The 12,640-nt window shown below is 47.3% G+C and overlaps 1 long non-coding RNA gene across 1 annotated transcript; it reads left to right on the forward strand.

Annotated features, from left to right (window-relative positions):
- Nucleotides 1–820: 820 nt before the first annotated feature.
- LOC112969451 lies at nucleotides 821–5,775 on the forward strand. The gene is made up of 3 exons (XR_003254722.1): nucleotides 821–984; nucleotides 5,131–5,331; nucleotides 5,613–5,775. It is a non-coding gene; the product is annotated as an uncharacterized LOC112969451 (long non-coding RNA).
- Nucleotides 5,776–12,640: the final 6,865 nt, after the last annotated feature.

Below are 12,640 nucleotides of genomic sequence, written 5' to 3' on the forward strand. Positions count from 1 at the left end.
GAGTAACCCTGCTGACAGGGACCCACGCAGGGGCCGCTTGCGCTGGGATCCCTCCTAGCCACCAGCAAAAGCGGTRGGCCCCCGGAAAAGAGGCTGAAAGTAGGATGCTGTTACAGCTGGTTGAGCCTCAGCTGACAGAAAAGCCCTGGGGCTGTTGGCAATTGAACATAAATTAGAGCAGTTGTGAAGCTGCTTTAGTTTATACCTGGGCATCCGTCCAGCCCCAGCTGCCTTGGTGGCAGAGGAAGGTCTTAAAGCAGCCTGTCCTTCCTCACTCGCCTGGCCCAGCACCTCATGCACGCTGTCTGGTCTGATGGGTCTCCCCCTCCTCCATGCATATGACTTCTCCCTTGGCCGAAACTGGTCTGCTTGTGTGGTGGTAGCAAGCCACAAACAGGTTGTGCTGGTACTGAAATGGTTTTAGGAAGGCAGCAGCAGTCGCCTTGGTCTAAGCTACAGGGGACATCTTAAATAAGGCAGTATGGTTTGTGTGGTGTGAATTTGATAAGGGAGCTAAGGAAATTGTCCACGCAGCTACGGAAAAAAGTACTTGGTAATTTTGGGCAAGCCTCAGGGCTCGGGAGCTGGGCTTTGCGTGCCGTCTGAAACTCTGAACAGCTGTGCTGCCGGGCACATTAAGAAAGAATGAAATGGCTAAAATAATGCTACAACTCTGGCTAATCCCTCTGGAGCCCAGGGGAAGTCTGCGCCGAGGGCTCGCTTCCCGCTGCCTCCGTGCCCGCATCCTCCCTTGCTCCCCCCATGCACAGCCCAATCCCCGCGGCGGCAGCTGCATGCCGGAGCACTCGTCACAGAGACGTGGCTCTGCCAGCGCCGTGTTCGACAGCAGTTTTCCAGTGCCGCTGCGGTGTGCGTTCCCCGCACGGTCTGCAAAGGGATTTTCTCGCGTGCCAGCTCCAGCCCTGCTCCCGCTGACCCCTTGCGTGGTCTGTGGCAGGACCATAGTGGGTAGCCGCGTCGGTGGTGAGTACAAACCGCCTTGAGAAATGGCTCCAAACCCAGCCAAAAGCCACAAGAAGACAACCCGGCCCGGCCCCTGGCCCCGCTGTGCCCCAGCGGGGCCCCTTGCAGCCGCCCCGCTGGCATCACAAGCCCCTCGCCGCGGGGGTGCGCCGTGCTGGGGACGTCTCAGTTGGGAGGCACATGCCAGGGCATTGCTCTAGCCCGGYGCAGCCCAGCTGTCACACCAGCTCACGCGGGCTGTTCCCAGGCAGACGTGAGCTATGACAGCTCTTCCCACTGCTTTTAGCCGCGTGTGAAGAGCCTGGCCGGGCTGCAGCCATGCTGGGGGCAGGGTGCCGCATCAGGGTTTCGCCTTCGCCCCCCTCCTCGGGGCTGCGTGGACATACAAAACTAAGTGAGACGAGTCTCGCCTTTTGTGACTAAATTGCATTAGACTTTTATACAATTCACTATGAATACAGTGAAGGATACAATCACCTTCATGTAAAACAAAGCCAATAAGCTATAATTTTCATCGGCTCACTTTTTACTGAGCTGTGACACAAATAATTCTAAAGCCATTTGCAACGAAAATGCTAGATACACACTCTTCCTGAACAACTCATGGCATAATGTGACCATGAATGCCAAAGGATGCATAAAGGGGCATCCTTGGTTACCTAAACCATGCATTTTTTCCGCTTCCCAGTTTCTCATGCCCGGCAGGCTCACACACTGCTCCTGCAGGAGGCTGAACTTCACTCTCATGAGGCCTGCGGCTCCAGCAGAACATGATGGAGGGGTGCTGCAAATACAGAAAAGCATAGAGGTATAAGTAACAGAAAAGAGGCATAAGTAATGGAGCAGGTACCCTTTGTTGGCACCTCCACTAGCCGCCCGCTCATGGGTAACCAGCTGCACACAGTGTAGCCATCCCAGACAGCAGCCAAACAGGGAAACAAGTGCTTTTTTTTTTTTTTTGGTGTTGTTGGGATTCAGCAAAAGCCATGTTGTTGTTTGTAGTCAAGCTTTTGTGTACAGTGCTGCTGTACACAGAGGGTCTGTAGGCAGTAACGCAGCACATGAAGATAGAGATAAAATCCTTTTCCAATAGTTGAGACTTTGCAATATGAAACAGATTCCCCACACTTCACGCTCCCCATGCTCCACCTCTTCAGAGAAGGTGGAAGTCTCACTGGTTTCTCCATTTAAAGGCATTTCTAGTGTTTCCCTCTGATCTAGTTTTCTTTCCCGTAATCAGTGAGACCCCAAGGTTTTTGTGGAAACCCAGCAATGGGCTTTTCTGCATCTCTAGGTACTCTGTTAGGTGGGGAAGTCCACCTCGCCCATTTACACTGAACATTCATTGAAGAAGGAGCAATTCCTTACAAAATTATGCACAACATCCAGAATAAGGAAGGCCTTTCTGATTCTGCCTGGAGCCTTGAAACACTATGGTTATATTAACTGTACATCAGAGACAGAGCATTACTTTACTCATTTCTTGGTAGTCATCTCGGCACTTTCGATAAACTCTGCACAGGATGATAGATCCAAGATCAAAACTTCCCCACACTGGATGGTGACAGCATCACCTGACACCAGCCAGCACTAACATATAAGCCAGTCTCCCTGGCCTCTGCCTCCATTCAAAAGTCTGGAATGGCTTTTTCATACAAAAAAACATTATTTGTTGAGCTAGCCAACATTAACAGTCTCTGGGGGTGTCTATGCTGCCAGTGCAGGCTGTGCCCAAGCCTGGCCCATCAGGCTGGTAGCTTGATAAAATTAGGAAGTTAGAGGGAAAAAAATTTATACAGCAGGAGCTATAGCCTCAAGGCTGTCTAGTTAATAGGTCAGAAAGGAAGACCTACTTTTCTGGTCGGAACAGTCTCCATTACTACTTCAGGAAAAGGCTGCAGTAGCTGTGCCTATGGAGCAGGAGGCAATGTGTGCGAGAAGCATTTCTGAGCTCTGGTGAGGTGGTGCAGGACTGCTGCATAAGGCAGAGTACAGCAAGCACAGGGTTTTGTGAAAGCAACCCCAGCTGCGCAGGCAGCAGGACCCAGTGTCTGCCAGGAGCAGCGAGCAGAAAAGGACGCCCAGCACGGTTGTTGCTCGCCGGAGTCAGCAATCACTGCCTCCCCAAAAGCATCCTTCACACATCCAGCACCAATAAGGCTGAGGACTCTCAGCACCAGGACTTAAGAGAAACAAGAGGCTATTAAACTACTAGCAGAGCCTGCGGGGAAAAAGTTTTGCTGGTTCAAGATACACAGAGGGATTTTAAAACTGAGGCTTAGGAATAAAAAGCAAAAAGAGGTTGCTCAGAGGCAGTGCCTTTCAAGAAACCTGCAATGTAGTGACCACCTGAAGTTAATCCAGGCAGAGTGGGTGGCAGGCATAAGGAATTACTTGATTGTGGGGGATGGCCCAGCCCCAGAATAAGGGATTTATTTGTGAGAAGGGCAGAAAAGGAGGGCTGGAAGAGTAAGCAACTTGATGGTGAGCCTTTTCACAGTGAGTGATTAACTGTGGTTTCTAATGAGCAGAGGGAGACTAAGACTGACTGCTTTTTTTTTTTAAAGCCATTTTGATAACATTGGCCCTGATGTAATAAGCTATTTGTTTGTGCCTACTGGCAGGGGTAGCAAGTCGCTGGTGAACATAATCCTCTCAGACTCAGCGCTGTCAGCTCGTTTAGATGTGTCTGAAGCAGCATGCAAAAGGGCCCCAACGACATCGCGACAGCCGTCCCGAATGCTTTTTAAGCGCCTCACGCTCTTTTGTGCTCTCTCCCTTTCCRCCCTCTCTTTACCCCTATTCTTCTCTTTCCCCGAGCCAGGGTGGGCTGCTTCCYAGCCACGGCCAGGGCGGGAGCTGGCGGCACGTCGCTGCTATTCAGCCCGGGCTGCCCCTGCTGGCCCGCGGCCGGGGATCCCCGCGTGACCTTAGACTCATGTCTCCCTGCCAGTTCACTGAGCTGCCCTCTCCAATAACTATCACTGCCAGAGCGTGCGCGCGCTCAAAAGCCGGCAGATTATTTACGCAGGGGTGCAAGGAGGGGGCCGAGCAAGGAGGAGCTGAAGGTGAGGAGGCAGATCAACCCGCCTGCCATCGATGTTTTAGGAGGCTTGCCCGCTCATTTGGGAGGAGGGGTGCTTCAGAGAACCTGTGTTTCTCTCGTAATTTTGATGAAGCCACACACTTTCTCAAAATAGCATGAAAGTATCCTGCAGCAGCACTATTAAATGCAACCTGAAGATCAGGCAGAAAAAAACTCAGGACCCCAAGAAACCCCGGTTAAGCCCTTTGAACCAGAAATGCAAAAGTCCTTTAAAACAACAGGTTCACAAATAAAAGCTACTTTCTTTCCAACTTTTTTGTAAACTCCAATTACTCCTTCTACCACCAAATCTTTTTTTTTTCATTATTATTTTTTCAAAGGTGCACAAGATCACACACAAAGTCAAAAATCCAAAAGTACCATCTTGTTTCCCAGCCTGCCAGAGCCATGACTGTCACCCCGTGTGTGTGTGTAGCCCTGCCTCGGAGGAGAGCTACTGGTGGGACAGAGGTGTCTAGCCTACATCAGCAGCACGCAGCCTGACCTCATTTATTTCGGGCCACAGATGACAGGGTAGTTCATGTTTTCACTGAAATGCTGATGTTGGATCATGGCAAAGGCTGGGTGGCTCTGGAGTGGGTGGACACTGGGAGTGACGGAAGATTATTTTTATTAGATGTTTTTATTAATTTTTATTTGCATTCCTGAAATTCCTTCTCACAGTAGTTTCTGCAGTTGTCGCCTTTGGGCTTGTGCCATCTCTGGGAGATGGGAGTTACAAAACTTGTAGAAGATGGAGGTGGTCTTATGACACTCAGTTTCCTTCTCTGAATTTGGTACCTGTGTTCCTTGTTGCAAAACAGAAAGTTGATGAGTTGTGTGCTTCTCAGAGCAGAATCTGATAAGGGCATGCCAAATATCCCATGCCATCATCTGTATAATTAAATATACAGTGTCTGATTTGTCTGACAACTTCACAACACACACACACACGCACACACACAGAGTCTTGGCCTCCGTCTCTGCAAAAAATTGCCCACAAGTTTTTCACTTGCTCCAGTTCTCTGAAAGTTCCTGTTATATTCCTTTCTTCTCCACAGGCTCCCCCTTTTTCCTTTGAGTTCCCCTACCCTTTGTTCCTTCCTGTCCTTTTGGGATTAAGGATCACTTCTTATGAGACTGCTTCCAGGCTCCTGGCCTGCAAGACCCCAGTGAAAAACAGTCACTCCAGGATGAACTGGCAAAAGCTGTGTATGCTGGACAGGAGGACTGGATCTGTCCCAYGGGCTTGAGCTGAGGAGGTAGGCAAGACAACGGGGGCCCACACAGTTTGCGCTCTTAAAGGCGGTTTTTGCTGCTGGTGTACAGGGTTTTGTCTAAAAAGTTGGTTTGGGTTTAGAGCTGTTTAATCCAGTCCATAGCCAGACAGAAAAGTGCAGCTGATGTTGTGCTGGGTGAGAAACCTCGCGGGGGAATTACTGACGTCACCGAACTCGAGCGGCGTGGATATAAATAGGCCTGCCCGACAGCTGCTAGGTCTCCACCCTTTTTTCCTTGCATGAACTTGTGGTTCCTGTTAAAGTTTCAGGATTATTTGAGGTCTAGCTGGAAAAGAACAGATGTTCTGCAAATGACACTGAAAACCCCTCGACTTGCTGAGACTCGGACCTGCCTGTGCCTCCCTGCATGCAAAAACTGACTAACGGGAAGGATTTGGAATAAGGACAGGCTTCCCTCTTGTGAAAAAAAAATGCCCCACAATAAACTCTCGTTAACAAAGTCCTGCTTATATGGTTATTTTTAAAGTTAGGCAGAAAAAAACAGGCTGAACTTATGTGTTTATCCATACAGTTGTGCAGAATAACACTGTAAAATAACAAGCCAGCTTGTTTCTCTGGTTGTGCTTCCCTTCCTTTCAGCAAAAAATCCCCACTTCAAAGGGAAAATGGAAGTCCCCTCCCCTCTTTCTCCATTATTTTTTCCCCTGAAAATGTTTTTTCTCCATGTTTCCAAAGCATTGCCCAATTAATTACTTCTAGACGGCATCTCACAGCACAGCTGAGCAATAATGAACAGATCCTTGTGGCTCACATGCTGGTGGCATTAAAAAATTACTTTTAATCAGCTGGGTGAGCACAGGAGCAAAGCCTATTGAACTCGTCCATAAGCAGAGAGCGGCAGAGCAGAGAGGGGCTCTTGCGTGTTCTGTCTGGCTTGTGGGAGGAGGCTTCTTCCAAGCAGGTCCCTGGAAAAGAAGTGGCAGAGAGCTACCTCATGCTTATTGCAGCCGATCATAGGTTGCTCATCAGGCAGGTGAAATGATTTGTAAAACATTACAGTTTTCTCCCTCTCCCACTCTCGCTTTTTTAAAGTCCCATTTTTCAACTTGAGCAATTCCCCTAAAAGTAATTTTCATACGTTCCCCCTCCTCCACCAGTGCAAGGAAAGGTGCAGCAAAACTTCAGCTCTACCTACAGAAAACACGAAGCAGAAGTCACTCTTGCCCTCCAGTGTCCCAATTCCTTTTTTGGGGGACAACCATTTAGGGACAAGCACTGTCCTTTAGTCTCAGTTTGTACAGCTTTAAACACAGAGATCCTTGACGTGCTTGCTATCTCCTACACAGTCTGACTAACAAGGAGTAATAACAATTCTCACTCCATCTTGTGCTCCTATTTCTAAACAGGATAGATACAGACTTCTGTGAAGCACACAGGTCTTTGTTCCTACATTCCCCTGAGATCCTTTAACATAGCCTTCCTTTACACTTCAAGTGCCTTTCCTCCTAACCAGAACCTGCCATCAGGAACCACCTCCCGTGTCTGTATATCTGTCTTGCTGTTGTTACAGAACTATTTTTTCTAATTACTTAACTATATATGGTGTACAAGGTATTGTAAGGCACAGTTTGCTAATATACTGACAGTTAGCAACATGCCTCACCAAGAAAATGCCTCAAAGCACTGTACAACTTCACTTACAGATTGCATCTTCCTTAATCTGTTCAGTGCAATAATATTTACTATACCAGGTTAGATAGGAATTCTATACATGGGGGGAATATTGTGAAAAAAGGTCCGTTTCTTTGATAAATTTTTGAAAATCAATAAATGTCGACCAGTGTTTTGGTTGAAGATGACCAGTTTGTGAAGACATTGTTACATTTTCCTACTCTCAGAATTTCAGTAAACTTTTCTTCAGAAAAAATTCCAGCCAGGTCTTCTGATCACCAGTGAATCGCTTGGCCCATACATCAAGCATTGCCTCCTCCAGGGTGGAATTCAGTGTGAGACATTATGCAAAATTAATTTGTCTCACATAGGTTGATTAAAAGCACTTCCTAGGGCTACATGCTGCTTCTGCCTTTCCCTTTTATAGATATGAGAAACACTTTAGGGAAAAAAAGGAAGAGAGAGGACCAACTTCCTCCAAAACTGATCACTACAAAGCAAATCTGTGACTTGGTGAGGGATTTGTACCGGTTACTGTTAAAGTTGATCTCCACCTGACAAATGATAGCTCTTCTGAAAGCCATAGCCATTTTACTCCAAGAACTGGCTGTGATCTTTCACTTGTTTCTTGAATTAGCTGTGGCGTGATAACACCAAACCTCGGACCTCCAGTTTGAGAAATTACTCGTGTTGTCTGCGAGTGTCACAATCACATTATCATCCATAAGTGGCAGTTCACATGAACTTCTTGGGACCCTTCTAGCTTGCCACGGCCCATCCTTCTGCTTTGACCATGCTTGATGCAATACTGGTAGTACAAATGTGGTTTGATTGGATTAGGGCCTTTATTTCTGTGAGGTCTGCCACTATTCACTGAGGTTTAATTAAATCTGTGACCTCCAGGTGGTCAGAGAATGTGTGCCAAGTCAGACAGATAGGAAAACATTCTGCAAAAGCTTTGGAGGTGGACAATGCTGTTTGAATCTTTCATGAKGCCAATACCAAAAAAAGTGTAACAGCACCATCAAGTATCATGACTTTGTTGAACCTTTGGGACAAAGGTTTGAGCTGGAAAGGTTCGGGAGTCTCGGTGAAGGCAAAGATTTCTCTTTTTCTCCCCTTCTGACTCTTACTCCTCAGTTGGTCCAGTTTCACTGGAGAAGCGAGACCCTTCCTAAGAGACTTTATGCTGTGGTAAAACCTGTAGAGCAATTGACACCAGAGAGCTTGGTGCTCCCTCTCCCTTCCTCCCACCTCAACTCTCAGATGCTGGCACATCCCTTCCCCATGTCAGTCCCCTCCCACACCCTCTCTGTTCTTGGGACTCCCCCTCTCCCGCCTGCCCCACACACGTGGCTGTTCTGACCTGCTCCAACACTTTGTGGAGGAAAAGAGGAGCGGCACAGGCCATTTGTAGGCCCCCTCCCAGCTGTCCTCATGCAGGAACGAAGAGGCCGTGCAGATTAGGCCTCCCTATTGCTGGAGGCGGAGGCTGGGAAAAGCAGCAGTACAGATAAATGTGCATAACAAAGTCTGCAAAGGAGTGGTGTGAAGCAGAGCATGAGACAAATCTTGTGGACTTCGTTGCCTCAGCCCTGAGTAATTTTGGTATCATTGGGTAGGGCATGCTTTTCAGATTGTAACACTCTGCTCTAATGCTCTAATTCTGTTGACCTTCACCACTTCAAACCCTTCTTGATGCCTGTGGGAGCATTGAGATGTTTGGCAGTGATACATTCCAGTCCACTACTTTGGAAAATAAGTATGTGGTCTTCATATCACAGTTGAAAGAAAACTTTTCATCTGGTTTCTAGGGAGCTGTTGGGTCGCCTGTTGCTCATGACAGCCTGATAGGGAGCCTTCTAGCAAGACAAATTTCACTAGGTGCAAAGATAGAACGGGGATGTTGCCTCCAGGGAGAAGGCAAGAAGCCTTTCCTTTCTGAGAAATATCTTTGAATGGAAAAGAGAAGACAAAGCAGATGTCTCTCAGGGAAGAAAGCAGGGAGATTGTGCCACTGTGTGTCTTAGCCTAAATGGGTAGAAGGGTTGTATGCAGAGATAGTATCTTTCATTAAACAAAGTCATACAGCTGGGAAAAACCTACCAGCTTTTGGGAAGACAAGCCCTTCTTCAGGTCTGAAATGGAAGCAACAATCTCCAAGATAAATATGGCTGAGCACAATTGCATTCAGACTATGGGTTCATGTTAATCTGTTGGACCATCTGAGAGAAATGATAGTTGGTGTCTGAGGCGGGGGAGGGAGAATATTAACAAGGTGATGGTGATAAGCCTGAAAGGAGGAAGCCTGTCTTTCATTCCTCTCCCTTTGCTTGTGGGCAGCCTCAGCCTGAAACAACAGCAGCACAAAAAGAATCTGTCATTTCAGATGCCCTTCCCTCATCCAGATGAATTAGATACCAGCTTTATCTCCACTTGCTTTTTCTCCCCCCACCAGCAGTCCCCCAGGCAAGAAGTGTTTGTGGCAGTTCAGAGACGCAGTGTGCCAGCTTGGCCTCCACAATGGGGCTCCCTCAGCGGCTTCATACCACAGGGCTTCATGGAGCACCTTGGCTTGCTGGACCCACCATCCTGGAGGGGCTGGCATCACACTGCTTCTTTTCTGAAATCTTTTTCCATTAAAACATGACCTTTAGGAGGTATAGGAGTAAAATAGACCATGTTTTTTCAGTAGTTTAGAAACTGGAGTTTCTTTGCAGACCAACCTTAGAAAGGGAGCAGATGCAAACATGAGCACCTCAGGGATGCAGGGCCAGATGGTCCTTCCTTGCACTGAGGAGGGACAGGGCTGCAATTCTCCCTGCCAGCCTGCAGGTCTCTCCCATGGCAGCTCACTGATGGGGAAGAGTGGAGGTTGCAGGGGTGGCCTTGTCTTCAATCCAAAGTAGCAATAGGCATTTAAGTTATTTCAGGAAAGGAACAAGTGAAGATGAGAAGATCTGTCCTGCTACACACATTAGCAAGGCAGTTAGTACCTAGACATAGTCGCGGTGGGGAGGGTAAGGGAGGAAGCAGAGAGACATCTAATGTGAAAGAAGGGTGCCATGATGATGGAGGAGGGAAGCAGAAGATGAAGAAACAGAAGAACAGTGCTGGGAAAACAAGGAATGACTGACAAAAGCAGGACAGAGGGGAACAGGAAAGAACAGAAAGAGAGTTATAAATGAGTGACAAATTGGGAAATGCTCTGTAGCTGGTGAAAGGAAGTTACAGGAAAGAGGACACACTATAGGGAGAGAAAGGAACCAAAGCAAAAGATAGGCTGTAAATATTGGAAGGGGGTGAGGGAAAGAGACCTAACCAATGATCCCACCAAAACAGGGCCATTGTCCTGTCTGTCAGAGAGGACATACTTTCTTTGACAAAACCAGTTCAGGGATCCAGAAGGAGCAGCTCAGTCACCTATAGTAAGGAAGAAGCATTTAAAACGCCATAAACATTTCTATTTTAAAATGAAAGGCAAGAGAACACTGGAAAGAAGTCCTGAGAGGCTCAGATTGAAGTATTTGTGAAAGGGGTGGGATGGGAGCATCAAGATGATCTTTTTCCAAACCCTAATAAATATGCTGAGGATAACACATCACACAAAACAGCAAAGGACACTGTGCAGTTTCAGAATGTTCTTTTATATTTGCAGACAGTACCTTTGCAGGCTTCTTTTTTCCAGCTATTTTAACCTGCTATAGAGTTACAGGGAGAGAACTTGGACAAGCGTCATCTTATCAGAAGACGTTTAGGATGTGTGCCTGTCGTTTAAGATGAATTAAAGCCTTGGAGATAGAATTGCCCACTGTCTCTGGGCTCACACTGAGGAAAATCTTAGCTTGTTTTTACCCCAGCAGTGTATGCTAGAGCCATTTTCTTGCTTGGATCTTCAAAAAAAATGGTCTTAACAGAGGAAAAATTTTAAAATAGACATGTTTTGGTTATTTTTGGTAATACGGGTGTCTCTTCTCAAGCTTTGGCTTTGTGTCTTTATTGGGTTGGAGGTTTTTTTAACTATGACCCTAAATCTTGCTGTCCTTACCTCTTAAATACAATAATCATACTTAATGTGGAGAAGGACATGCAGCAAATGGGCCTAGAGCTTTAAGATCTCTCTTCAAGGGCATTATCAATAGTCTCTTGGCAAAAGAGCTTATGCCTTTCCTTCTGTCTGATGGTGCCCAAGTGACTCTGTAGTTTAAGCAAATAGCTGAGCAAATGTATTTCTAGGCAATCATCCTCTAGACCATTCTCTGAGCACCAATGTCAGAGAAATACAATAAGTGCCCCACTGCTCAAAGGATCCAGTATATCCTCTGTTGTCCTCCAAAGCCTGCAGTTTGTAGGAAATGGCCAGTGCTATCAATTTGGTACCTGCCTTTTTCCCCGCTCTGTGTTGCCGAAGTATTCATGAGGAATCTTGGAGGATGCTGCTCAAGGCTTTTCGGATAAACGTGTTTATATACAGTAGGGAGCCTGCTACTGCAGAGCTGGTGCTCACACGCTCCCAGGTAAGCAGGGAATGCGTTTCCATGATTTCCATGACTTGCGATAGTGACAGTCAAACAGTGYGCTCTGTAGTTCACATTAGCAGCCAGTTTGGCTCTGGGTCATAAAAAGAAGGGTCTTGGTCCTCTCATCTACCATTCTGCCCAGTTTGCAAAGCACCTCACCTGAGTTGCCTGTGAGCTTGGTCTCCATTGCATCCAACAGGCATAGACAAAATTCATCGCCTTAGCAAGACAATTCAGTTAACTGAGATATTTTCCAGGGGCCATCAGTGCTGAGCTTGTAGATCTTCACCGTTTAATGGGCTGGCCGGCCATCAGCCTGTTTGCCAGCTGGGCCTCTGCATAGCTACCCTGCATCCACACCAGATGGCCAGATCCACAGCATGTGTGGTAGCTGCCAGCACCTTCCCCGTGAGCAGGAGATCAGATGGACCCTCGCATGTTGTCCTTCCTGGAACTGACTCACACTGGACACTTCAAGGTCAGGGACAGCTGAACAGAAATCATCCTCCTCCTAACCTTAGGGCTGTGGAGGGTATCATCTTTTCATCTGTTTGTCATGGTCTTTCCTCCACCAGCCTCCCTGTCTCAGGAGCTCTTCCCTGTCAAAAAGCAAGGTCTCTGTCACAAAGAGGGCTGGGCTGTATCGTCTGGCAGTGATTTGGGGGGAACGGAGCACGAGGAAGTTCTGGGGAGTTGTTTATGACAGAGCCTATCCCCTCTTCTTCCAGGTGCATATCAAGTACTGCTCCTGTCGTTGCATTTTACCAAGATTACCTTTTTGCCTGGCCAAGAAGCAACTGTGTCCAGGTGCATAGGAAATTACCTGGTCCCCAGGGAAAAGGAAAATTTATCTCCAATCAGCTGCTTCTCTCTGCACTGGGCAATCAGAGCGACTTTTGGGGAACACAGCACATGGTTTGGGACAGAATGGTTTGAGTTCCTTACCTGCACTGGCTGAATCCAAGCAAGGGGATTATTTTTATACTAATTCACAGTTTTGCTTTCTAGTTATAACCACTGATGTTGGAGGAGAAGACCTCATTTCTGGCTGCATTTCTTTTATGCACTTTACGGGCTCTTGCAGCCTGCAGTGGATATAGGAGAGGTTTTCTCCAATCTGTGAATTCCCTTTTTGAACT

This window comes from Apteryx rowi, unplaced genomic scaffold (genome assembly GCF_003343035.1).
Source record: "Apteryx rowi isolate R43461 unplaced genomic scaffold, aptRow1 scaffold_350, whole genome shotgun sequence".
In the NCBI taxonomy this organism is placed as follows: Eukaryota; Metazoa; Chordata; class Aves; order Apterygiformes; family Apterygidae; genus Apteryx; species Apteryx rowi.